General features: G+C 34.2%; 1 protein-coding gene across 3 annotated transcripts in view; it reads left to right on the forward strand.

Moving 5' to 3' along the window:
* LOC105195853 (protein couch potato) overlaps positions 1–25,468 on the forward strand; it is an 88,914-nt gene that overhangs the window by 3,417 nt on the left and 60,029 nt on the right. The gene's annotated exons all lie outside the window — the stretch shown is intronic.

The raw sequence follows: 25,468 nt of genomic DNA on the forward strand, positions 1-25,468 counted from the left end.
TGTTTGAATAGTTGCCATGAAATATTTACTCAATAAAAAAATGATAGTTAAATTAAATTAGTGGTTCTTGTACTAATTAAATATTTATTTACATTTAGTAAATATTTTATTGCAACTATTCAAACATTTATTAAAACTTTGTATTTTTTTCTCTCAGTGTATGTATGTATGTGTGATAACATATCTGTACATTTAACATCTAAATCTATTTAGATTTATTTATATATTGAAAAAATTATAAAGGTATATAATAAATTTTGAATTAAAGAATCGGGCTATTTAAAGATTTTTATTGATTGCTGGTAGATAAATTCATCGAGTTATAAAAGTAATTTTTTTTCAAAAAAAAAACAAAACCAATTATTAAATTGTAAAAATCATTTTCATATTAGCCTGCATGCGCACGCATTATTAAATTACAGTATTTTCCATTCGACTACCTAAACAATGAAAGCATCTAATCGATTATTGATTCAAAATTTAACCAGAACCATTTATTAATTGGATACAAATTCTGTAGTTGATTGAAATGAATTTTTGGGCGATTTGTAATTTTGATAGGCCCTTACTGTCCCGAAGGAATACAGTCCTGGCGCCGCCTCGATAAATGATAAAGCCGCGCAACGCTATCGTTGCGCAGCAGCGTATATACGTGCGTATATACATGTACGTCTCGTGGCGCGGAAGGCGGGAATTCGATCGCGTGCCTGCCACGACAGAGTGTATGCCTCGCAGGTGACTCGTTTTCACCGGTGCGCGCTCGATCGGACGGTTGCTTGCTTGCTTGCTTGCTCGCTCGTTCGCTCGTTCGCTCGCTCGCTTACTCGTTCGCCTGCACGCCCGTCTGCCCTCTCGACTGCCAGGCTGCTGGCTTCCTTCCTCGTACAGGCACAGGCAGCCACAGACAGGCGGCCACCTGAAAGAGTGACGCCGCCACGCCGCGCCACACTACGCTCGCTATTGATTTTTCCGCGACTGTGCGAGAGGGCCACCGAGGAGAGTCCGCCAGCACGCTTCGTGCTATGTCACATCATACGGGAGGTGGATTACGCCTCGTGACGGTAACGTGGGTGCCAAAGACGTGTGTGTATACGTGCGTATATACGCGTACGTCGTATACGTGGCCGGCATACATATACGCGCAAATGATTTGACTTGGGTCTCAGAGCGTACCGGGTGGCGACCCCAACGAAGCGTAACCGGCCGATCCTGCCGTCCGTTTTTTATCGCGAAGGGTCAATCGATTCATGTGTTTACGATGGAGCAGATGCTTGTAGGGAATCATATTTTGCGAAGTTTAAGCAAAAATGTTATTTCTTTCAAGGGAGCTCGTACATTTCTCGCAGTTTAGGAAAATTTGTAAATAATTGTGTTGCGAGATAGTTTTTTATTCCATTCATTAAGCTTTCTACTCACTGATTTAATTACTTCATTTGAGTTCTATCTTTTCTATCGTACTTTTTATCGTGTAGTCATTTATTCATATTGTATCTTATCTATTATAAAATAAATGAGCAAGCGTAGTGTGAGAGTTTTCTATTTATAAAAAGGGAGAATTATTTTTTTTATAAATTTCTACAAAGAGGGAGCTGTCTTTTACTTTTTCAATTTTTTAATTTAGTTTATTAGTGAAAATGTCAGAGAACGTTATTTATCATTTACCGCGCGAACTTTTCGTTTGCATCATTAAATATTCTACAGTTTCTGGAACCTATTTTTGATCGTTTATGTTTCATGATTTTTTTATTAGGAAAACATCGACTAAACTAAATATATATTTCAAAAAAAATGAATTTAAATTGTAAATACAATATATGTACATTTCATGAATTAAAAATTGTTTGTTAAACGTACAATTAGTTAAAAAAATGTTTATTTATATTATGAGAAAAATTATTATTGCACTATCTTCTGAAATCATTAAAATAATGCCGCAAAAAAATTGATTTTCAAGATTGGTTCGAAACGACTAGATAAGTGGGAAAATGATAAATGAATATTTATTCGAACTATTGTTTTGTCACAGAAAATTTCACTCACTCGGTTTTCGTCTGGATGACGACGCGTTTGCTGTACGGCGAGTTCGTGATTATAACGAGGAAACGCTTTCATGCTTTTCCTCGTTAATCGGGAAAATGAAATTCACGAACAGATTACGGCTTTTAATACGAGTGTTGATATTCTGCAAGAGGTGACGTCTCCAATAACGCGATAACTCCAAAATAGAATTGTAGTTTGCGTACGTAATAGTATGGCATAACGATCACGTTAATCAGTCTCGACGTTAGTAACAACGTTATTTTGAACGTTGCGAGTTGGTGAAATATATGTCGCTAGTTTTAAATAAAAATAGTTGAGAGAAATTATTACGTTGTACATTTTCATTATTTTTCATTTGATAAAGTTATATATGACGAAATTTATTTTGTGCAATATAATAAATAATTATTAGATTAGAAGACATTTTAAGAATATTTTCCTTTAGGCATTAATACTAATTGATTATTTAATGTTTCAATTACAATAAATACTGTCTTAATAAATTCGTGAAGGGATGGAGTCTCTAAAAATTCGATTATACAAGTGTATGTACAAAAAATACATCTAGTTTAGAACGTTTATCGCGTGTTTTTCGTTCCACCAATCAATAGATTTCAATTTTATTGACATTTCCCGGTGTATTTCGATGTTCGATTGCGTGTGTGTAACTACTACAACTCAGTGCGTGCAGTAATTATCGATTCACGCACAGATGCCGCCGTGTCGAGACACCGCAAAAGAGCAGCGGCGCGTGAGAAAATTCACAAAGATATTTCGAATTCGTTAGGCAAACGAACGATCGCGCACGCGGGTATACATACAACAGCATTATCCTTTTAGAGGCGGATGGTGGAGTCCGCATTATGCGTTAACCTTCACCGATGTGTGCAGGTGCATGAAGAGCACCGGCTGGTTAGGCCACCCCTCGCCGTTTTACTCGTTCTCGTTTCCGCCCTTCTTTCCGTCTGTTCCGCGCGAAAAGCAAACGGGGAATTGGGCTTCGAATCCCCGATGCTGCATGCACGCTAATGCATTCGGATGGACCAAAATCTCGGTTGGGAACGAAAGCGGAATAAATGCACGTGGTTACACGGAGAAATCGTCGGATTGTGGTATACAAGTGGAAAGGGTGGAAAAGCGTGATAAGCGTGATGTGGACGAGAGTGGAAAGTTTATGGAGAAATTATTCCTATTATTCACGGCTTATCATTTCGCTCCGTGAATCATTGAAGCAATTCTCAGCACGGCAAAAATTAAATGTACTATATTTTATCAAAGAATTGAAGAATTCAGATATTACAATTTATATGTATTAAGATAGTTATACTAATTAAAAACTATTATTAAAATGTTCTTAAATCTATGAATTCATAAATTTATTGATTTTCCGAAATTAAATTATCGAAATTAATTTATTCAAATAACCAAAGATATTAGATAATGTATAATTCTCTTTGCTTTTTTGATTCAAAGATATTTAATTTCTACTTCTATGATGTATTAATTGCAATGAATTTAAAAGGAGAATATAATTATGTAATTTCCATTTAATTATTAACACATTGATTTTGTGATAGGTTTAATATTGTCATGCTGAGTCAAAATTGTGCGATTCTTCTCTCTCTATGTATATTGGTAAAAGTTGCGAAGAAACTTTAGACATGACTTTCGCAGCTGATTCGTTTATCGACTCCTGATAATTCCACGATCGAATCACGTTGCACTAGGAAGCTGGTAGCTGCTGTAGTTAGAAAGTAGAACTCGATCTCTTGGTCGACTGTCGTGGGAGAAACTGATACAGAAAGTGGATGCACTGCAAAAAAAGGTACATAGTGTAAAGAGACTCTCGCTTCTCACGGCAGGATTTTCCGTGCGTTTCTTGATCTATTTGTTTAAAAAAATTTTCTTTATTTTTTGAAACACGTAAAATATTCGAGATAAAATAGTTCATTACATATGCGTTTTATATGTACTTGCATTAAAATATTTCTTCATGAATTACATAAAATTATCATGCGTTAAAAATATCAAGAACCAAGTTAAAATATAACACAACTAACAAATTTTAATATTAATATTAAATACGTGCATTTAATAATAATTATGATTATCTTAAAAGCCACGTAGACATAATTCTAGACGTTTCTATAAATTGGAAATGTCCAATTTAATAAATTGGATAAAAAAATATGTACAGATACATGATTTATAAAAAGTTTTGATATCTTCTAAAACACAAATTGGTGATTAAATTTTAATGAAGTTAAAATAGCAGACTTTATCATCTTTGTTTAACTTTAATTCTATTTTTAGAATGTGAATATTTTGCTCAAAATTAAAATACAGTATATCTTTATTTTTGCATAATTCTGTATATCAAGTTTATTTATAAATTCTTTGGTATTATGACTTGCAAATCACTACAGGTCAATTCTTGCGGCTTTATGCTGCTTTTGACCTCAATATAAGATTCATAACTTTTGCAGGAAGTGGGGTACGCGTGACACTTGGAAACATTTTTTATTCCATTTATTTAAAAAAAAAAGCGTTAGCGGTCACAGACGATTCACCGTACTTAACGTTTGCGTGCGGAAATTCTGAAATCTGCGGACCGTTACGAGCAGCTGTTACCGCGCGCGCGACTTAAGCAATCGATCATCGCGGTCGGGAGAAATAAAAAATAAATAAATAAATAAAAAAAAATTTCGTCCGCTTCGGTGACCATCATCGGCAATGTTTAAACTTCTCCAGCGAATGCCGGAAGCTGGATGTTTGGCATTTACAAGGAAGAGGGTCGGGTGGAAGTCATCGCACGTCGGAGAATAATCCTCTTTCCTTGACCGCGCTCTCGTCTTCCTGGTGATGGGATTTGCTTGCTGAAACGTGTCGGTGGTATAAGGAACCTGGCTAAATCGATTTGTTACGAATCCGATACCGGGAAGGATTGACAATCGTTGGTTCGTCGCTAAGCGACAAAAGCCTCGGTTTTCACGAAATTGTCGATAGAGATATGAATACATCGATATAACGTGCCTGAAAGTTCAATTTTGCTTCGTATGATCTTCTTTGGTTGAACTATTTGCTCCAGATAAAAATTTGAGAGAAATGTAGGGTAAATTCGAGTAAATGTAGCAGTGAGTTCAATTATGAAATAGATGATGAATATATAGTAGGACCATGTGATGAATGATGAATTATAAACTGATGAAACCGATATCAAATCTTAATTTGAAATTGATTGAATTTGAATTTAGGACAATCGCCATTAAATGATAAAAATAAATGTCTAGAAATATTAAAATTACTGACTTATTATTAGTGGTTACTTGGTTATTGGGAAATCTTACTCTATTACATGTGCATCGATTTGTCATGTTTACCGTATCATATTTATTTTACTGAAATGTAATCATACACTGTAACGATCGCAATACGTAGTTTATATATATAGAGCATAATATATAGTTAATAATACGCTAATAATATTATATAGATTTAATAATGTGTAATAGAATAATACGGAGTATCGTGATACACATAGGTTGTAATAAACAACTTTTAAAAGTGCGAATATCTTTTTGTTCAAATTATTGACATAAGAAATTTATTTAATTTCTTGATTTTCTTATGTGAAAATACATTCTCTATTTTGAGAATGTGTTTTCAAACTGTAAAGAGAAGAAAGTACAAAACATGGATATGGATTTTCATAAGAATTTTGAATCACTTCAAGTTTGAAAGAAGATTTCAGTTCAGTGGTTCGAAATGATTGCTGTAGCTACGGTGACGCTAGAAATATTTGGAAATGAAGTTTGTCGGGTGCAATGACTTCGTCCGGTAGCCTTTTTCTTTCCCTCGTTAGACAGAGCACACTGCTCGTTTCGCAAGAAAACTCGCGGTTCTGTTCTGCAATCGCTATGATTACGTAAAGCAGCATTATCACACCTTTACATTGTAAAACGGTCGCAATTCTCGCGTGTAGTTGCACTTGCAACGGCGCATACGTCCGAAATGCGCTGCCGTTTCCGTAGAAAATTTACCGTGAGAACACAGGCCCTGTTTATCTTCTCTCATTTGAACTATCTCGATCTGATCTTTCTAGGATTCTGTTTGAGCGCGTAATTAGCTTAGAGAAACTGGTGTCTGCCGCGGGTAGCCCCTCTATACGCAAACAATCTACTAATTGAACGACTTAATTAAGCAGTGTACTAGCTTAATATATTGATCGTTGCTAATTATAGTAACACCTAGCAATAACGATGATTTTCGCGGAATATGTAATAGGAATAAAAACATGTAAATCGATGTTGTTTAGAAATTCTCCTTTAAGCAGTTCTCCTCTAATAATATCGCACAGATGGTTTAAACATTCGATAAATTAAATTTAATTATATGTCTGTGAAATCTAATATTAAAATTGGAATGTTAAATAAGTGTATCTTAAAATAATCTTGGAAAATAATAATGCAGGCAGATGCATATATGTTCGTGAAATACAAAAGTAGATAAGTTTTCGCAATTATTTTCCCACGATTTTACATTATTTCAAATTCAAATTGGCGTTTTTAATCTCAATAAGAAGCGCATTGTAATGTAATTATACGATGCATAATTTTATACCGATGTAGTGGATGAGTAGAATGCGACTTTAAGTTGTTCCAAGTTATTACAATTCAGTTGCAAACGTATTTTCGTCAACTTTCGCCAAGTAAATTACGGAAACGCTTTCATGAATTTGCAGATCGTGCAGATTCGCGTATCAATAATCTACAAGCGAAACGAGCTCGAGAGTTTGTTTTTTTCTTTTTTTGCGAACGATCCTCTCGTTGTCGCAGTGTCAACGAGAGAGCCCCATTGTCCCGCGTCGATTCGTCCTGACCTCCTTACTCACCGGCGGGAAAGACTTTCTCGGCCGAATTTGTCACCGCGGTTGCCCGAGGAGACGATGCGCGATCGATACTCGATCGCCGGGGAAATCTGCGCGTGCTCGACGATCGTCAAAATGCAGACTCATGTGCATTCCTACTAACTTTTAACGCTCGTACGCTGTTTGTCCAAACCACAGGAGTGTTTACTATTACTTATTCTTATTGACACATTTTTCTCTATTAGAATTCGTGAGATTCTTGCAGCTTAATAAAAGAAAGAAAATATGCCATGTTAACTACTGAAAGATAATAATTATTTTATAAGATTAATTATTTTATATGGTTTTTGATATTGACATCAAATAATATAAGAGTGAACAATTCTTTATAATATGTGAATTACGACATTTATTTCTTTCATACATTTTATTTAACTATTATGATAGTGGTATCGTGAATACATCGATAAGGTTTTACTCGATCTCGATTGCCTCGCACTATTATCACAAAATTACATGTGACATATCGACATACCAATGCTGCTCGAAAGCACCGCGAGTTAGAATGCACTGCCTCGTATTCAATCATCTAATTGCCTGCATAGCCAAGCTAACCGTAAATCCCAATCGTATACAAAATGGGGCAACATTGACTAACGATTTATTAGTCAGACAGACGTGTAACCACTTCATTATGGAACGGAACCGATCGGGCATGGGCGGCAGATCGAGGGAAGGGCGGGAGAGAAAGGGAGAGGCGGTCAAAATTTCGAGTTCGTGATTGTTCGAGTCCTCCGCAGGTGGGTGGTTGAATTTAATTTATGTGACTGGTCGCTAACAGGCTGGATTCATGATATGCAAACAAACGGATTGTATAATAACGACTGTATAGTAGCGCTTGTGTGTATGTGTTGATGGCGTTGATGCACGCACTATGTCGTGGATAATACAATGTTTTTCGTTATCGAATGACTGTATAACTATTAGATCGCGTTACGTGAGGGGAAACTGAGAATCATCTTGCGTGAGCATAAACACAAAACACAAGTATAACTTCGTAGAGTCATGCGAAGCGTCGTTGTTTTCTACAGCGAATCTCATTCTAATTCTGACGTGATAAAGATATGATATCTAGATTATTCTAATTTACTCTTTTAATTTTAATTTATTAAAATGTAATGAGAGACGCACCGTCGACTCTAAGCACCCATGTCAATACATTTTAATAATAAATTATAATTTAATTTAATAAATAATAATTTCTATTCGTACAATACAATGGTGATATATTTTAAATTTTTGATAATAAATCTATAATAATTTTTTAATTTTGTAATATACATTGTAACATGTAAGCTAATTTTGTCTAATGAAATATGGGAAATAATAATTTAACGATTAAACAAGCTAGTTATATCATTAAAATATTAATGCCATTGTTCAAACGATTCATATTAATATCTTATACGTCAAAATGTCTCATTATGTTCGCGTTGAGAACCACTGAGTCCACTGTCGGCAACAGGAGCGGCCGCGAGCAGCATTAATGAGCGACAGTGTTCTCGTACGCGTAATTTCTCCGTGCGGTATCGATAAATTGAGTTGTTCTCTCATCGTACTACGACCGAGAGGTCCTCTTTCGTCGTTGTTGGTCGTCGTTCGGTCGGTCGGTCGGTTCTCAGTTTGTGATATTGTAACGCGCATGCAGCCGACGTATTGAATTTCGTACTGCTCGCGGGGAATGATTGTATAACGATGAACAATGGGACCTGGGACTCTAGCGGGAGGGCATTATGGCAGAGCGGATGTTGTATAACGGTTAGCCAGCGAAGAGGAACGAGACGGGAGCAGCAAACCGTAAACGCCACGAGCGTTCAACCTCTCTCCGTGTTCGTCTCTCTTTCTCTCAGAGTTTTTCTTCGTCTCCCTCTCTCTCGTACTCGTTCTTGTTCTCGCGCAACGACGTTATTCGAAATAATATCAAACTCGTGGAAAGCACGGGCCGCGTTTCGCACCTGTCAGATGCGTGCATGACGGCATAGAATGGAGTGACATTCGTGTTTCTTTCACGTGCAAAGTAAAGCATACGGTTATTGGTAGTAATATTTATTTGTCCTTTTGTAAAACAATTGTTGAAACGTTTTATTATAAATAATTTGTGAAATAATAAGAAAAATCCATATATGATTATTGTGTAAATTATCTATTTCGCTAAAGAGTAATTTGTTTAATGGGGTACGTAGCGAATGTAAACGAGAGATTTTTTACAGTTTACTAAAATTAGGTTGTAGAGAGCAAAATGGACGAGTTTGTCACACAAAATTATTGATTAATTTTATAATTCTACTTCCTGAATTTATTTATGATTTCTTCTGTAAAAGTGGAAAATTTTCTGTCACTCGGAAATAGAAAATCGATACGAGTAAACAGAAAGTCATTAATTGAAGTAGCAATAACTCTCTCTCTGTATAACTTATTTAAGGGACTCATAAAGTAATGAACGTTAAACAAAATATCATGAAGGAAAGATATTTACATAACTTGTATAAATCTTAATGACATTTTATGGCGTCAAAATTATTTATTCATAGTTTACGAAAAACCTAGTTGTTTTACAGTTTTAATTTTTTTTTAATTTAAAAAGAAAATCTAAAGTTTTTCTGTGTACCAAAATAATTATATACAAAAGTTATGTTAATAATTGTGCATATTTGTCAAATTTTTCGACGTATATTATGCGCATATATATTAACATTTTACATTTATTTCGATTTTACACACGCACGCAAAACGCGCGTTGCTAGTTTTGTAATACGAGTCAAATTGCGAAGCGTGTTAGAATATTTATTCGTCAATTATTGATGATTTGGCCATCAGTTGGAGCGTTTCTGTAAATACGCGTGTAATTCGATATTACGCGAATGGACGCGAGCATTTTGTTGCTCGAAAACGCAATGCGCAAGTGCATTTTTGTAATGAATAACGATATCGCGCGCGTGTTGCGGCGCGTTTATGCAGGCATTCTCTTTTCATTAATATCGACAGTTTAGTACATTTGAATACTGAATAACGACACGAATGGTTCCACTTGAGTGCAACGCTTATGCGTGTAGTAAAAAAAAATCCTTTATGCAACACAATGAGACATACTGTGAATTAACGCTGTCTTTTGTTGCAAGTGCGTCTATGTAATCTCTTATGACGTTAGAATTTCCTATTCTTAATTGTAATTATAGGTTGAATACGCAAGGTCCAATCGTTACTGATGTAACGGTTAAAGACAAGTAAAGAATGATTTTGACTAAATGTACACACACACACACACACACACACAGATCGATAACTTTTTTCACTTGAAAATGAGTCACGCGAAAATAGTGTTCAAGCGAAACGTCGCTTGAGAGAATTATGCCCGTCTGTGCGGCAGTTTAATCTAAAATAATGTCTCGCGCGTATAATTTAATGTAATATTATATCTCTCTTGGCATATATACCAGTCACCGCCGAATATATCCGCCGTACGGATACGCGGTCGGGCCGCAGCGATTCCGCGACACGCGGGTTGCGAATCCACGATAAATAATTGTCACAACTGACATATATCTCTCTTTCTCCATCTTATTGTGTCGGCTAATAGACTCTTTCTATGAATAGAGTTCAAAACAATTCAGAATTTTCCCGCCAGCGGAATTTATTTTACACGTTGATGGCGATTTTGAAATGTGTTTGTCGACTAATATCAATGGTTTGTCACTTTGCGCTCGGAATGATGCTCGTTGCCGTGGATCATCTTGCACCTGTCCGGTAGGTTCGAATACATTTTGCTAGTTTTCGGCGGACAGCTGTCAGAAATAATTCGCACGTGAAAGCGCCGGTACGATCTCTTTATCGTGTTATAAAAATGTATCTTTCATATCTGCACTACCTTTCAATCATTTTTTAAAATTCATTTCTTTTAATTATATAGTGTGTCTATCATTTTACTGTTTTTGCATCACTGTACATCTGAACTGTATTAAAAGTATCATTGAAGAAAAGAAATCAGAATTGAACGTGATGACTTTACAAAGTTTTCTATAATAAATAAAATTTATTTTAGTCGTTTTTTAACGTTCTGTAACGTTTTTTTTTTTTTTTTTGGTAAAAGTGCCAATAAAAGAATCAAATCGCGGTCCGCGGAATCGCGATCCCAGAAGTAGGTTATTGAATATATGCCTATACATACATACGTATGTGTATGCATGAAAGTATGAATGCATGTATGTATTTTGCATTATGCAAAAAAATATATGTACACATAAATTGAGAAAAACGGCTAATTGGTTGAAAGCGGATATTAGTGTTCAATAATGATAAAAATATATATTTGAAAAAAATGTGTGTGTGTTTTATGTGTATTTATATGATGTAGGATGTATCTATCCGTACAAGTCCCGATTCATCTCTTGGGACGATCCTCTTTACAGTTATAACATAGTAAACTGAGCCAATACGTCCGACAGTAGTATTTTCATTTTCTACGGACGAATTTATTACTGTAGGGGACATCTCGCATTTACGACGACAAGATCTTTTATGGACGCGATGCGGTTTTGTCATTGAAATTGTGTAAGAGTTGTGTAACATGATTTTTGCAGATTTTACGTCAATTTTATTTTACGCTTCAGCATTAACTTTTAGGAATTTGGACATATAGATTGAATTGACATAGGTTCGAATTTTTAAATCTTTTCCGTTTTTGACTTTAATTCTAACATGTGAAATTTTTAGTCTCTGAAGCTTGGAACTTCGAAACTATAAAGCTTCGAATGTTTGTGTCGAATCTTTCAGCTTTAAAACTTTTAAATTCTTAGATATTTGATCACTAAGTCTTCTATTTCTTTGGGAGTTCTAAACTTTTACGCTTTCGAATTTTTGTGTCCATAAAACTTTGATCTCTTCAAAGTCCAAACAATTCCTCACTACTATGACCTAATAAATTGAGAACCACTGACGAAACGATATCTTACCTGTGGACGTGTACGATAACTTTAGTGAGCTGATAGGCTGATAGCATACGTCATCGATGTTTCTTTTGTTTCTTTTTTATGCGGGCATTAAGCCAATGTGGTGTATTTGTAAGCAGGACAATATGCAAATATTTTTTTTATGTGTAAAATTTATTATTTTTAATGATTTTTTAATATGAATAGCTAATTAATCATAATGATAAATTGTAATGATATATGAACTTGCTTAGCGTTTCAAAACAATAAATTTATAATTTTATTTAACATAAATAATAATAAAAAATATATTAGTTCTATAGACTTAGTATTTTGTTTAGAAATAATTTTTATGTTACATAAATATCTTTATAATCAAGTGGCAAACAAAATGGTAATATATTGCTAGAACTTTTGTACTATATATACACACTTATGCTTATGTAAGCAACATGATAAGCAAATAAAATTGCTTTTTATAGCGATTTTTTATTTAAAACCAATATAAAGTCAGTGTAGAAAAAATATTTGATATTTAACTTGCACAATTGGACAATGTTTATCGTACAATTTACAAGTTATTTAATTTTAATTTATAATTGAAACTATAAATTGTAAATTACAGTTGAAAAGCTCTAAAAATTAAGATAAATGCGATAAGAATTTTTATAAGCTAGAGTAATATTAATTTTCTCTAAATTAATAGTAAATATTAAATATTTAAGACACATAGTTTTATATTTGCAATTTGAAATTATATTTCATCTATAAACTAGGAGAATATATTCGTCTTTTCTTCTTAATCTCTTTTTTTATAACTTTTTTATTTATTTGTGCAAATTGCTATTTTGCCTAGCTATCTACGCAATTTTAAACAAGCTATTGCCGAAAATGGGAAAACATTTTTTTATACAATTCTATCAGGAAAATAATAAAGTAATTTTGCGGAAGAAATAAAAGCTACAACGTGCGAAATTACGACCTAAATTTCAAATTTATTTGTAGTTTTGTGTTTAAAAGATTAACTTTAAATACGTTCCTCGTGGTTTTCGTAATTTCTATTTTGCACCGTCTGCTTTCTAAACAAGCTGCATGAAGTTTAGCTCACACAGATGCGAGCGCACTTCTCGTAACCGCGATGAAGGGAGTGTTCGGACGATAATGGCAAGCGGCGACTTATTGCCTCGTTCGTAAATGCGCGTTTACGGTTGCCGATATTCGAAGTGGCTGCGTTAAACGCGCAGCTGAATTATATCCCATAATTAAAGAGCCTACACTCTCCCGTCAGAAAACTCAATTAAAGAGACAATTAAATCTGACCGACGGCAAAATGCAATTTGACGCGCGTCGCCGACTGCAGCGAGCATTACGTGCCGGATTTTCGCGCTTATATACGTTCGTCCTCATGGGTAGCATGACGTCGCAATTTGCAAGCAATATCTTCGATAATCGCATATTTAATTATTGTTTTCCACGTGCTTTGCATGACTCGAAAGATTTTAGTATCAATCAGTAAGTAATTCGAACGACTAATTACTGTAAGCATTTCTTTTAATTTCAGACACAGAAAAAAAGATTGCAGCAGCAAGAATCTGTAGTTAAATTTCAGTTATGTATAGCTAAAATTTAGCTACCACATACAGATCTTTGCTGCTTCAACTAACTGTAAGTATTCTTTCTTTTCCGTGTAGTAACGAAATTGTGTTTAAGCGTTAGAGCAAGTTTTGTGTGAAATAATTAGAAATAAGCGAAAACGAGCCATGTGTATGTGACGTTTAGCGGTTTCGTAATTATGCATACGCATTATGATAAATGTTGTTTTCTAAAAGTAAATACAAATGACGTTTTCGACATGGTCCAACCACTACTGATTACGTGCTCTAGTTTTGCATACGAGACATAACGTCATTCTACGTTGTATTATGTTGACCTTGTAACGGTTAAATCAAACTCACGCATGACACGCGTTTAATTTTTTTAAAGAGAAAATGGGCAGAGAAATGGGAGCGGATTCCGACAAATAAATTAGCAACAAATTAGAAGCGATCCCCGACTTTCAGTCAGTGAAGTTAACTCTTGTAATTACCCTTTTATTTTCCGACTTTTGCGGTGAAACGCACGATAAGTACTCGTATAACTCTAATATCCGTTTAAATGGATTATATTCACAGTGTCCTCGACGTTTTCCTCTTTTTTTCTTTTTTTTTTATGGAGCTATGCAATTTTGCCAACTCATTGTTATATTTATAATTGATGATATGTTGACAATATAATTTTTTATTTACGAAAAGGAGAAATGTGCTCATTATTTTTAAATAATGTAACATTGTTTCCTTTTATTCTGTAGATTGGCGCAATTTACGGAGCGCGTGCTAAATTGTTATGACATGCGCGTTCTTTTTTTTTCCTTCATAAAAATTAATTACCCCAGAAAGCGCACTTTATATGACATTTCATTAGGTCAATGCAAAAATTAAACTGCTGCAGGCTGCTGCAGCAGTGACACGCGAAAAACTGGAATCTTTCAATAAAAAATTAATCGCACAAACCAATTGAGCGATGTTTCATAATTTTGTTAATCCATGTTTAAAAATTTTATTAAAGACGCGCGATTTAACCCCGCGGGTTTACATGAAATCTCTGATGACTCCAAATAAAACGCGAGTAAATATCGCGAGAATCTTTTTTCTTCCTATGTCCCACCATTACCCGTGACATTTACAGGTCGTGCGTCATTGTTAGAGGTGAGCACATTCTGATATAACAGTCACTCGTCAATGGTCGTCACTCGTCGATCTAGTAGGTTGATTTTTACCATTGCACAAAAGTGTTCAAAACGGGTTAGAAATTGACAGATTGGGACCACTCCATCGGTTAACTATCTCTACCTTATATTCTCTACTATAAATTAAAATTGACAATCATTTTTAAATATATACGTGAATAATAAAATTTGAAGAATTTAAAATAGTTATTTTACAATTAAGAAAGATATGCGCGGTTGGAGTAACACACATAATTCTTGTGCAGAGAAAGAAATATTTTTAGAAATATATCTTTCTCGGGTATTAATTACACTATAAATTACCAATCTGTTAATGAAAAATTAATTAATTTAAAAGTTTAAAGATTTATTAACTGCGAAATAATAAGAAAAAAATATTAAAAAGTGGACAAAAAATTGTTGTATGTGATTATTAATTATTTAATGAATAGTTATTGCATTTTTTAATAGCTATGTATAATGTAATATACCGTTTGCATTATTGTAAAAATAAAAAATTGATAATTTAATTTATACTTAAAAAATATAAATATAATTACATTATTTTGTGTGACAATAGAAATATGCATATAGTAAGACATTTTTAGTCATTTATAATAGATTATTTAATATAAATGGAAGTGTGATTACATATCTGTTTAGTCTAATAAATGATAGTATGATTCTAACAAATAAAAATTAGACAACTTTGACCGTTTCTACGAACGAGACGGAAGTATTTGCCCCCAAACATAAACGTTATCTGCAAATAATCTGATTTTTCAATTGCGAAAATATTTCATAAATGCGTCTTTTCTTAAAAACAAGAGAGCAGTAGACTTTCTTTCAGACTCGATCCGACGAATTTGTCGTTTAATTGCACCACTGTTGGAAACTCAACAGTTAAAATGTCGTTGATCTTTCTGGAGCATGTCGTTTTTCCGGAAACCGGATTTATCCTAACGATTCTCTTTGTGCAATTAAAATCCCTATTATAATCCAGGCAGCCCTCGAGGAGGAACGCGGTGTGGAACGGGACAATGAGAGAATCAGAGACGAAAAGCTTGTCGCGGCAGTCCGATTAATTATCGTGCCACTGTCGACCTGTAGGGTCATCTCGTGATACCGCTTGTTCCCAGTAGTATCTTATCTGTGAGGTATCTTATGCCGCTATAATGTACAAACATTATTCTAACGTTGTATATTTTAGATGCAATTTGATTACTAATATATATTATCCATACATGTATGATAATTAATCTACAAGGTAATTGCCATATACTTTTTTGCAACGATTAATTTGACTAGTATTATTTTTATAATTTTTTAATATAGAAAAAATGTGTTCGTAACGTAAATTAAAGCAACTTATTAGTTTCCATGTAATTGACTACAATTGTTAAGTCTTATATTTTTATTGAAAATGATTCGCAAATTTATTGAAATTAAAAATGCAAAGAAAACGTTACCAGAAAGAAACATATTATTCTATATATGCGAGTATTACAGGGAATCTTGCAAGTGAGCTAAATTACTTTTTTCTTGTAGCTGTTGTTCATCCTCTTTCGCGTGGGCGTGGTTTACGAGATTCGCTTTGATTCACGAGAGAAATTTCCAATAATTGTGTTCACATTATTAAATGTGCAAGAAAGAAAATGAAAAAGAAAAATAAATTAAATAAACGAGACAAGTACAATATCTAACATGTGCAAATAAACAAATCGCTGGTTATATTTTAGGATGAAATTATTTTTGAAATGTTGTATTGAAAAATGATAAATAAATGATAAATTTCTTTTTTTACAAATTTTTGCGAAATTTCTAAACATTATGAAATTTTTACTTAACTTTACCGTGAGGACCAGTCTTACGTCACGTTGTGTTAACAGCGCATGAATATGCGTATGTAATTTAACTTCCAACTTAGTGGAATATTCTTGTCACATGTAGCTGTATGCGACACGTTAATCCACGTGTACGTTGAAACGCATACGCTTTGTGTTTCTCGCTAAGGCAATAGTGTTACGAACAACTATTAATACGGAAGTGTCTCATTACGGTCCTTTAATTTACCCGCCTCGCTACATTATTCGCGTATTGACTTTAACGCCGATGTTTACGCGCGTTTTTTACGGTTGCGCGCCGAAATCGGGGAAGCATGAGAATACTGCGTCACAACACCGATAATTACGTCGAATTTTACGATCGACGTGCGATAATGCGACTGGTAATACACCAACTGATCAATGGCACGCGTTGTGAGTACCAGCCAAACGGTATTTTTATAATAACCCCGTAGTCCGATGTATCATTGCGCATGTCAAATTCGATCGATGGTCATGCTTATCGACTTTCACAATGGCGAGGCTGTTAATGATAATTTTTTCTGCATAATTTCACTACATGCACTGTATAGTACAGATTTTACAAAATGTATATATTTTCTTGGAACATTAAAGCATCTGTAAAATAATAATAATTAAAAAAAATTAGTGAGTAATGCTTACAGCAAATCATAGACAACATGAAGATATCTTATATTTGTAAAAAAGATACACACAATACACGTCAATCTTTTTTTTATTTCGAATAAATATCCTTGACCTGTAGTACAAAAAGTTCGATAACCGGCGCTGAAATGATATGACTATTAATATGTTATGCAATATGCATACGTTTAATAATTCTGTCTTTGATTGGAGAAAAATGAGTAAATGGAGACGAATGTAAATCTACAAATCTAACAAAGGAATTATAATAAATGATATGCAGGTAACGTTACTCTAATATAAAAATAATGTATTTTTTTATTAGTTTTCATGAGTAAAAAAAATAAGATAAAAAAAAGGAAAGTAGATAAAAGAAAAATAGAATACAAAGAAAAAAAAACATAAAAGAGAGAAGAGATAACAATATGTTATAATAAAAAAATAAAACAAGAGTGATGAAAGCAAGTATATCAGAAATCCATTGTGAATCGATGACAAATGATGAAAAGCCGATCAAATCAAATGCGATAATTACAACGAGGGGAAAAATATATGAGAGACAAAAAGTACAATGGATAAATACGAGAATCAAATTTCATTCTCGCATGGGGAAGATTCAATCGCTTTGCGGGGTTTTCTTGTAACCGTAGAGATACCCTTCAAACATGAAGCGTGCTTTCACATCCAGCTGTTTGTTTGGAAATCAATAGACGGTCTAACGGTATCTTCTAATCGAGTGCGAGTTGCTGCGGCGAAAATTCCGGTTTCGATATCGATACTCCACGAAAGTGCAGCGGTGGCAAAATTTGCCTATAAAATACTCTATCGTTGCGGTGAACTGTCTGTCGTTAAATTGCTAGAACGTGTACGAAACGGCGCGTGAGCAAACACACGCGAACGCACGAGCTCTTCCAGGGTATTTAAATTTTATTTCATGAACGTACGCGCGGTGTTGCTTTAAAAATACTGGGGTACGCTTGCGGTTTTCCTATGGTGCCGGCATAACTCTTCAGTCCTGCGGGATATTTTGTGAGGATAAATTTAATAAAGCGGCGTGTGTTAATTTTAATGTTAGTACGAATTACTATATATAATTAACAGTTGTAAGTTTGAAAAATAAATAAACGAGCAAAAATGCAATTAAATTTTTATATTACTTGACAATGAAAAGTTCAGGACAATTTATTTACGCTGTCTTTAATATCTTCACGTTTGACAAATACGAAAAGGACAAATGACAATCAGAATAGATGTAAGAATTCTGATACGCTTCATTTTTGCAATCTTCCGCTGCTCTTTCTTAGGGAAATGCGCGCGACGATTATCGAGGCGAGGAGGATTAACAGGTATCGGAAATTCGCGCGGGGAAACGAGAATCCAACAAGACTCAGCCAATGACTTCCGCAATGGTATCCCCGATAGTAGACCATTGGGTGATTAATCATCCGCTGCTTCGGTAATTATGCTTGATGCCGAGCTTACGTCGAACAATAACGCCGCTATGAATCTTGTAATTCGCGCAGCGGGTTAAGTGAGTTTACTCGTTTGCTAATATAATATCTAATCAGATATTTGTGCCTGTGCACAATTATACCATTCAGAGAGTCTCTCATACTCTCTTTGCCAATGGTTATAAATTGTACAAATGGAACACGCATTGAGAGATATCGCGAAAGCCTCTGGCAAAACCGACAACCATACCTTTAATCGCAGATATTAAACTGGATTTGTAAATTGCATTGCGTTGAAAGAAGATTACTCGTGTTTGTAATTTGAATGTAACATAACAGGAGTAATCAAGTTGGTTAATGCAATTATGTTAAAAAAATTGAAAGAAAATATATACCAGATAATATACTCAATTTTATACATGTTAACTTTTATATACTATATGCATCACGGTTTTTGAGATACTTCTGATGGATTGACAGCAAAATGTTTCTAACAAAGAATTATTTGCGTAAGAGAAATTTTCAAATTCTTTATTAGAAACCAATAAACTTTCGTTAGAAACATTTGGTTGTTAATTCGGAAGTATCTCAAAAACTGTGGCGACCGATTTAAGGAATATATTGTACATATATATTTTACTAAAAAAATTTCCATCTTTTGTATTTTTTATTCGCATACTAATAAATCAATTCTACGATCTTATATTTACGCTATTATAATGCCATAAATCTCTTACACGGAATGATTAATCACAAATTTTATTGTCAAGAATATGGCACAATACACGACAATTTTAGTTAGATAATCATTCACGTCTTTAATCGCGTTAAGAAAGTGCCTTTTCAACACATTGTTATTTTATGATTTGAGAGGGTAGCCTGTTGGCCATAAATCTCTTAAACTCATGCCTGGCTGTATATTAAAACCTCGTTTGGGCAGGTTAAGAGCCTTTAAGCGTAAATTAAACGATTCAAGATGAGTTGATTGATGCTAGTCCTGAATGAGACCTGTGCAAGGCAACGAAAAGTCCTCGTGAAAATGCAAGCTCCGTACATTCGCTAACACAATGCGGTAACGCGGTAATGTCATAAATAGCGAGGTTTTGAATTAAAATGTGCGATACCCACGCCGGATTAAAAGCGCATGAGTGAAATACGAGTACAGGTATGTGTTAGTGGTATGAGCACGTGTATGAGCGCGGATTGTTAACAACTGCTCGGATACAGGCACACCCGTTTTCAAGTATAACTCCCGCTAAATTCCCAGAGAAACTCCCATGGGATGATGTTATGCGGAACAATGTTCTGTGAGATATTACGCCAGATATACATACGAACTGTGTAGTCGTTACGAGTAAGGAAAAAAAAAAAAGGAGTTGGAAGATTGGATGACTGTAAGATTCATAGAATCTGAATTCGTTACGTACGCAAACTAAGAGTACAATTTATCTTAAATATAGAAAATTATTAATTTTGATGATTTGAAGAAAAAGTGAGTTGACATTTGACATGATTATAAAATCAAAACAGTATAAAATAAATCAAAAAACGTTAGTTGAAGAATTTTAATTTGTAACATTATACATATTTTAATTTTAATATATGTATAATGTTACAAATTAAAATTTTTAAAATGTGAATTTAGATGACTTATTACAAGTTAATTCACAAAATTTTAGTATAAATATTAATATTAAATGCAACAGGATTAAATGAGGCATTATAAAATTAATACTTATGTATAATTAAATTTTATATTTAATTAAAAATAAGTATAAATTTATAATAATAATGCTTTATTTAATTCTACTGTAGCTATTAAATCTCACAAACGTTGCTCTTATTTCAGATAAATATGATATTTGTGATAGAATATTCTCTCTTCTATTTTCAATAGAAGTAGGATTATAAATATTGGTGTTCTAGTGTGTGGTGTTCACGAAATATGAAATCAGGTTTCAAGAAATTTTGCCACGGCGTAAACTGTACTAAACAGCTGATAGCGATTCATCTTTGCAGAAAATATGCGTCCGAGCGATTCGCGAATTAACTTCCGAGAATGTAAACACCTCTCTTGTGCTTGTCTTCACGACTTGCCCTTAATTAACTCGCGTTTCTGCTTTGTCGGAGGTTTTCTCAACGAACAATGCGCTGGGAATTAATGAAAAAAGTTGGGGCAGCATCTCGCGCGTGCCATAACGTCAAGAAGCGCTTTCTCGAGCGTGATACTTAGATATGAACTCTCATTCTGCGTCGTGGCTAAATGAATATATGCTCTAATTTTATGTTAATTTTGTATTATACGATTTGTTTCCCTTCTATATTTTAAATTGAAATTTTTAATTCTAAATTCAAAAATTTAAAGATATCTTTCAAGTTTATAAATCTGAGCAATTTTTCTTACATTTAAAGCAAATAAATATTTCAAATATCATCGCAAATATTTTTGAATTTTTAATTTATCTTTGCTAATTTCTTATCATAATTATTTCCTGTTTTATATGAAGCAGATTTAGTAAATACATTATATCAATAAAATTAAATTTTTGATATTTGCTCAAATTAAAAACATTAAAATGAGAAAATTTTTTAATGTTAAATTTTTAAGTCTTATTTTTACATATTTTTCTAATTTGAGTTTTTTAATTTGAATTTGCTCTCATTTTTCAATCAAGTTGCATCTATTACACTAAGAATATTTATTCAAAAAATCTCGCTTTTGTGAAACAGAAAAATTTTGATATTTAATGCTGAGGTTTTCAACCGATCTACAATTTAACCAAAGAATCCGCATGTCCGGAAGTACCCGCCGGGAAATACCTGCACTTTGCTCGTGGGCCTCGCTTCATGTAATATCGGTCGCGCGAATCTCGGTCGGTGAAAGGCGGTGCGTCGCGGCGCGCCGCAAGGATGGCAGGCTGACGTTTTAATTCAAAGCCGCGTGTAACTGCGACTCGCACCGCACCGCACCGGTCTGTTACAAGGCTGGAATCATTTCGGAGCGCATGAATAAGTGATCGGCCCGTTACGCCGGCTTCCCTCGTTTCTGAGCGTCGAGACAGACACGGCGTCGCCAGTTCGACCTCACTTCTGCCCCTCGGCCTCTTTACCCTCGTCACCATCGTGCCCTCACGGCTCGTCCCTTCCACACTTGCACGTATATATACAGGGTGTCTAAATCAATTTCTTAAAAAAAAAATGTGCAATTTTTTTAAGTAAGTTGTGAAATTAATTTCTGTTTAAAGAGGCTTGTCAAGATATGAATGCTTTTTTTAATTAAGTTAATTGATAAGGTAATTTATTTATATGTGATTTTTATAATTTTATTTTTTGCTTAATTTTAAAATAGCTAGTCTACAAACCTTACAACATTTTAATATGGATTTTTATCGAGATAATTGATAATAAAAATTGAGAGAGTAAGAACAAAAGTATTCTATTAAATTTATGTTTAAAAAAGAGGTTGATTTAAAGTAGACATTGATTTATAAACAAAATTTATAACTAAAATTTGTCATTTTTTGGACACCCGGTATGCTGCTCACTTTTCTTCCTGGTCTTTCTGCGTTTATCTTCTTCTTTCCTCTCTCTCTCTTTCTCTCTCTCTCTCTCTCTCTCTCTCTCTCTCTCTCTTTCTCTGTGTATGTGTGTGTTTGTAAGTTCAAGCATTTTCCACTTCTCTCGGTCCTTCTCTCGCTGCTTCCTTTGCGATTCTTTTATCTCTCCGTGCGACCCTTCCGTCCCTCTTGACAGAACACAGGGATTCTTCCCTTCCCTGTTTCTTTCACTCCATTGCACTCCTTTCCACGGCATTACCCTTTCCCTCTAGCCCTTTTCTCTTTTTCTCCTTTTCCTTTTTTCTCTCTTTATCTGCTTATGCTTTACTGTTGTGTTCCATTTGCAGCATCTTCTTTCTCCTTTCGCTCAATCGTTCAGTACAATCATTTTTTTCCTGTGTGTCAGTTTATCTTGTCTTCGTCTTACTACTTCTGTCTCTCCTTTTCTCACTTTTTCTTTGACCCTGTTTCTCCCATGCTTATGTACACTTTTTCTTTATTTATCTTCTTCCTTTCTTATTTTTCTACATCCATTCTCGTCTCGTCTTTTTTTATTTCTCTCTTTTTATATTTCTTTTTTTTTTCTACCAATTTCTCTTCTTTCATTCTTCTTTATAATCTCATCCTTCTCGCACAGACGTTTTCTTTCTTTCTGTCTTCTTTTGTTCTATTATTTATCCCTTCTTCTTTTCTCAAGTATCTTCTTTTTCTCTTTAGCACGTTTACCTTTCTCTTTTCCTCTCACTCTTTCTTTCTTTTTGTTTGCCTCTCTTTATTCCTTGCCCTCCACTATATACTCGTAGTGGCTCCAGGTCAGGCCTGAGCTCTATACTCTTCCATGCTCGCGTCTTCCCTTAGAATTTCTTACATCGGCGAAACGTTCACCGCGAACTTTTCTCTCTCAACCTGACGGTGGGAGAACTTTCTTTCAGTCGGTCGGTCGTGTTGTTAATAATGAACATTACTATTACGACGAACACACTCGTCTCATTGTAAACGAGTGTTTAAATTTAATAGAATATTTTCCCTCAAGCACAGTCAATATTAAATCGATCCGCTCAATTCACGCGTATTATTAAAAAAAAATATATATTAAAATAAAATATAATGTTTTTGTTTTCAAACAAGTTATTGCAATTTCGCATAGTAATATTTCTTCTATATGTGTTCTAAAAGAATCATGTCTACATAATAAATTCATCCAAATTATTTTGGATTGACTTTTCATGTTATCGATTGATACTTGAAATTGATCTCTATGGCTCTTTCTCTGTGCATTCTTCAATTAATGTGAAGTTGAATTTTCTTGAAGGAAAAATTCATCAAACATTTTCTCTCCTTTTTCGCGTTGTTTTAACTCTTAACATAAAATATTTTTAAAAGTAGGTCACATAATTGAAATTGGAAAAACCATTCAACTTTAAATTAAAAGCGTATTATCATTCCCGCCTGATATAGTAAATTTAATAAACGAATTCTTGTTTATTTTTAATCTTTTACGATTGAAAAGCTACTTTCTCGTAATTTTCGTTACTAAAAAATTGCTATTAAATTAATACGTTTAATTCGTATAAATTTATTTGTATGTATAAAAAGATATGTATGTAGAGAGCGTGAAATGCAAAGAGAAACATGGAGTTGAAAAACAAAGATTGATGAACCTTAGGCACGTCTATAAACAATTTATCTGCATTGAATCGATCATACGCATCTACACTTCGCATATCCATTAACTTGACGTAGTAAACGCAAGAGTAATATCCATCATTATTAGGAGAAAAATATGGTGAAAATCAATATTCGTTGGAAGAGTATGTGAAAGGTTACATTCACGTGCTATTGGGCCATGGAAATATTATTGTAATTATTCTTAATCTTTCATTAGATCGCAATTAGTCCCTTAAAATCATTAAAATCGCGTTAACTCAATGGTTATTTCTATTTTATGACTTAGCTGCGGATCGCGATATTTGTTCAACGATGAAAATGGGTCAAATTCATTTCGATAAATTGAGCCGGATAATCGTTCTAAAAATATCGCTTTTTAAAATATTGCATAATCATCTTACATGTTCTTCTTTGTCACGGGAAGGTATTTTGTTCCGGTCGGCGATATGTCGGGGAATGACATTCCCTTCGGCCATACTATCGTGCAGATAATAAAGTAAGAGTAGGCGTGTACCTCAGTTTCGTTTTGAAGTATAACCTCATAGACACGATTTATACCACCGAGGTATCATTTGTCGAAAGTTGTAACAAATTAAATCAATCGTATGAATAGTTTATGATCGATAGTCTATTTAGAAACGTATGCAAGTTTTAACATCTTTCTATCACAAATTATAATGCGCGTGCGCGAGTGTGCGCATTTAGAAAGTCATTTAAAAAAATTTAATATGAGTCTGCGAATACTTTCTAATTTTCCTATTTTCTGAAAATGACATGGTGTTAAAAATAATGCTTTTCAAAGAGATTATTGTGTTATGTAACGATAAATAAAATTGTATCCAGAAAGAGAGAGAAAGAAAGAGAGAGAAGGAAAGAGAGATTTTGTTAAAATTATTAAATAAATTTTGTATAGTGTGGCGATAAAGAAATACAGGACTCTAAAATTTTAAAAACTATATTCTTTAGAGAAAACTCGTAAACGTCCAGTAGTGACTTTGGTGTTTTACAGTAGCTTTTGTGGCGGCTTCAGCTACTTCTCGGTCGTATAAAAACCACCGAGCGATCTGCATTTTGCAGGTTGAGAAACGTTCACGCGACCGTCGACCACTTTGCCACAATTTCCTGCGTTTCGTAGAAATCGCGGGGGAAACGTTTCACAAAAGGTAGGAGAATTGTTTTCACGGCGACTGCCGCGCGATATAGCGTCTCCTGTCACAGTGTAGCAAAGAACAGTGCGCTACGACATCAATAATGAAAGCGTGCGAGGTCAAACCAATTGTAACGTGCGCCATGTGCGCGAGCCTCACATTCATTTCGCTGCAACGTCCATAGCACTGGCTGCTGATCACTACTCTTACTTTCCACGCTGCTATTGCGGGATATATTAATGCAACCCCGTTGCTTCCGGCATTCGCATCGTCGGGAACTCGAATATACATGGTGTCTCGGACGGATCGAACACTTGCTTTTGATCGTAGATGTATAGACAGATAGATAAAGAATTTATGACTGTAAAACGAGTTATTAATGATAAATAAAAAAACCATACTGTGAGGAGACAAAGAAATTGTAGTGCCACAAGTATTAACAGTTAGAAAAGTGTATACATTTTCTCATAAAACCGGAAAAATGTATGAATTTATATAT

Source organism: Solenopsis invicta, chromosome 11 (assembly GCF_016802725.1).
Source record: "Solenopsis invicta isolate M01_SB chromosome 11, UNIL_Sinv_3.0, whole genome shotgun sequence".
NCBI lineage: Eukaryota > Metazoa > Arthropoda > Insecta > Hymenoptera > Formicidae > Solenopsis > Solenopsis invicta.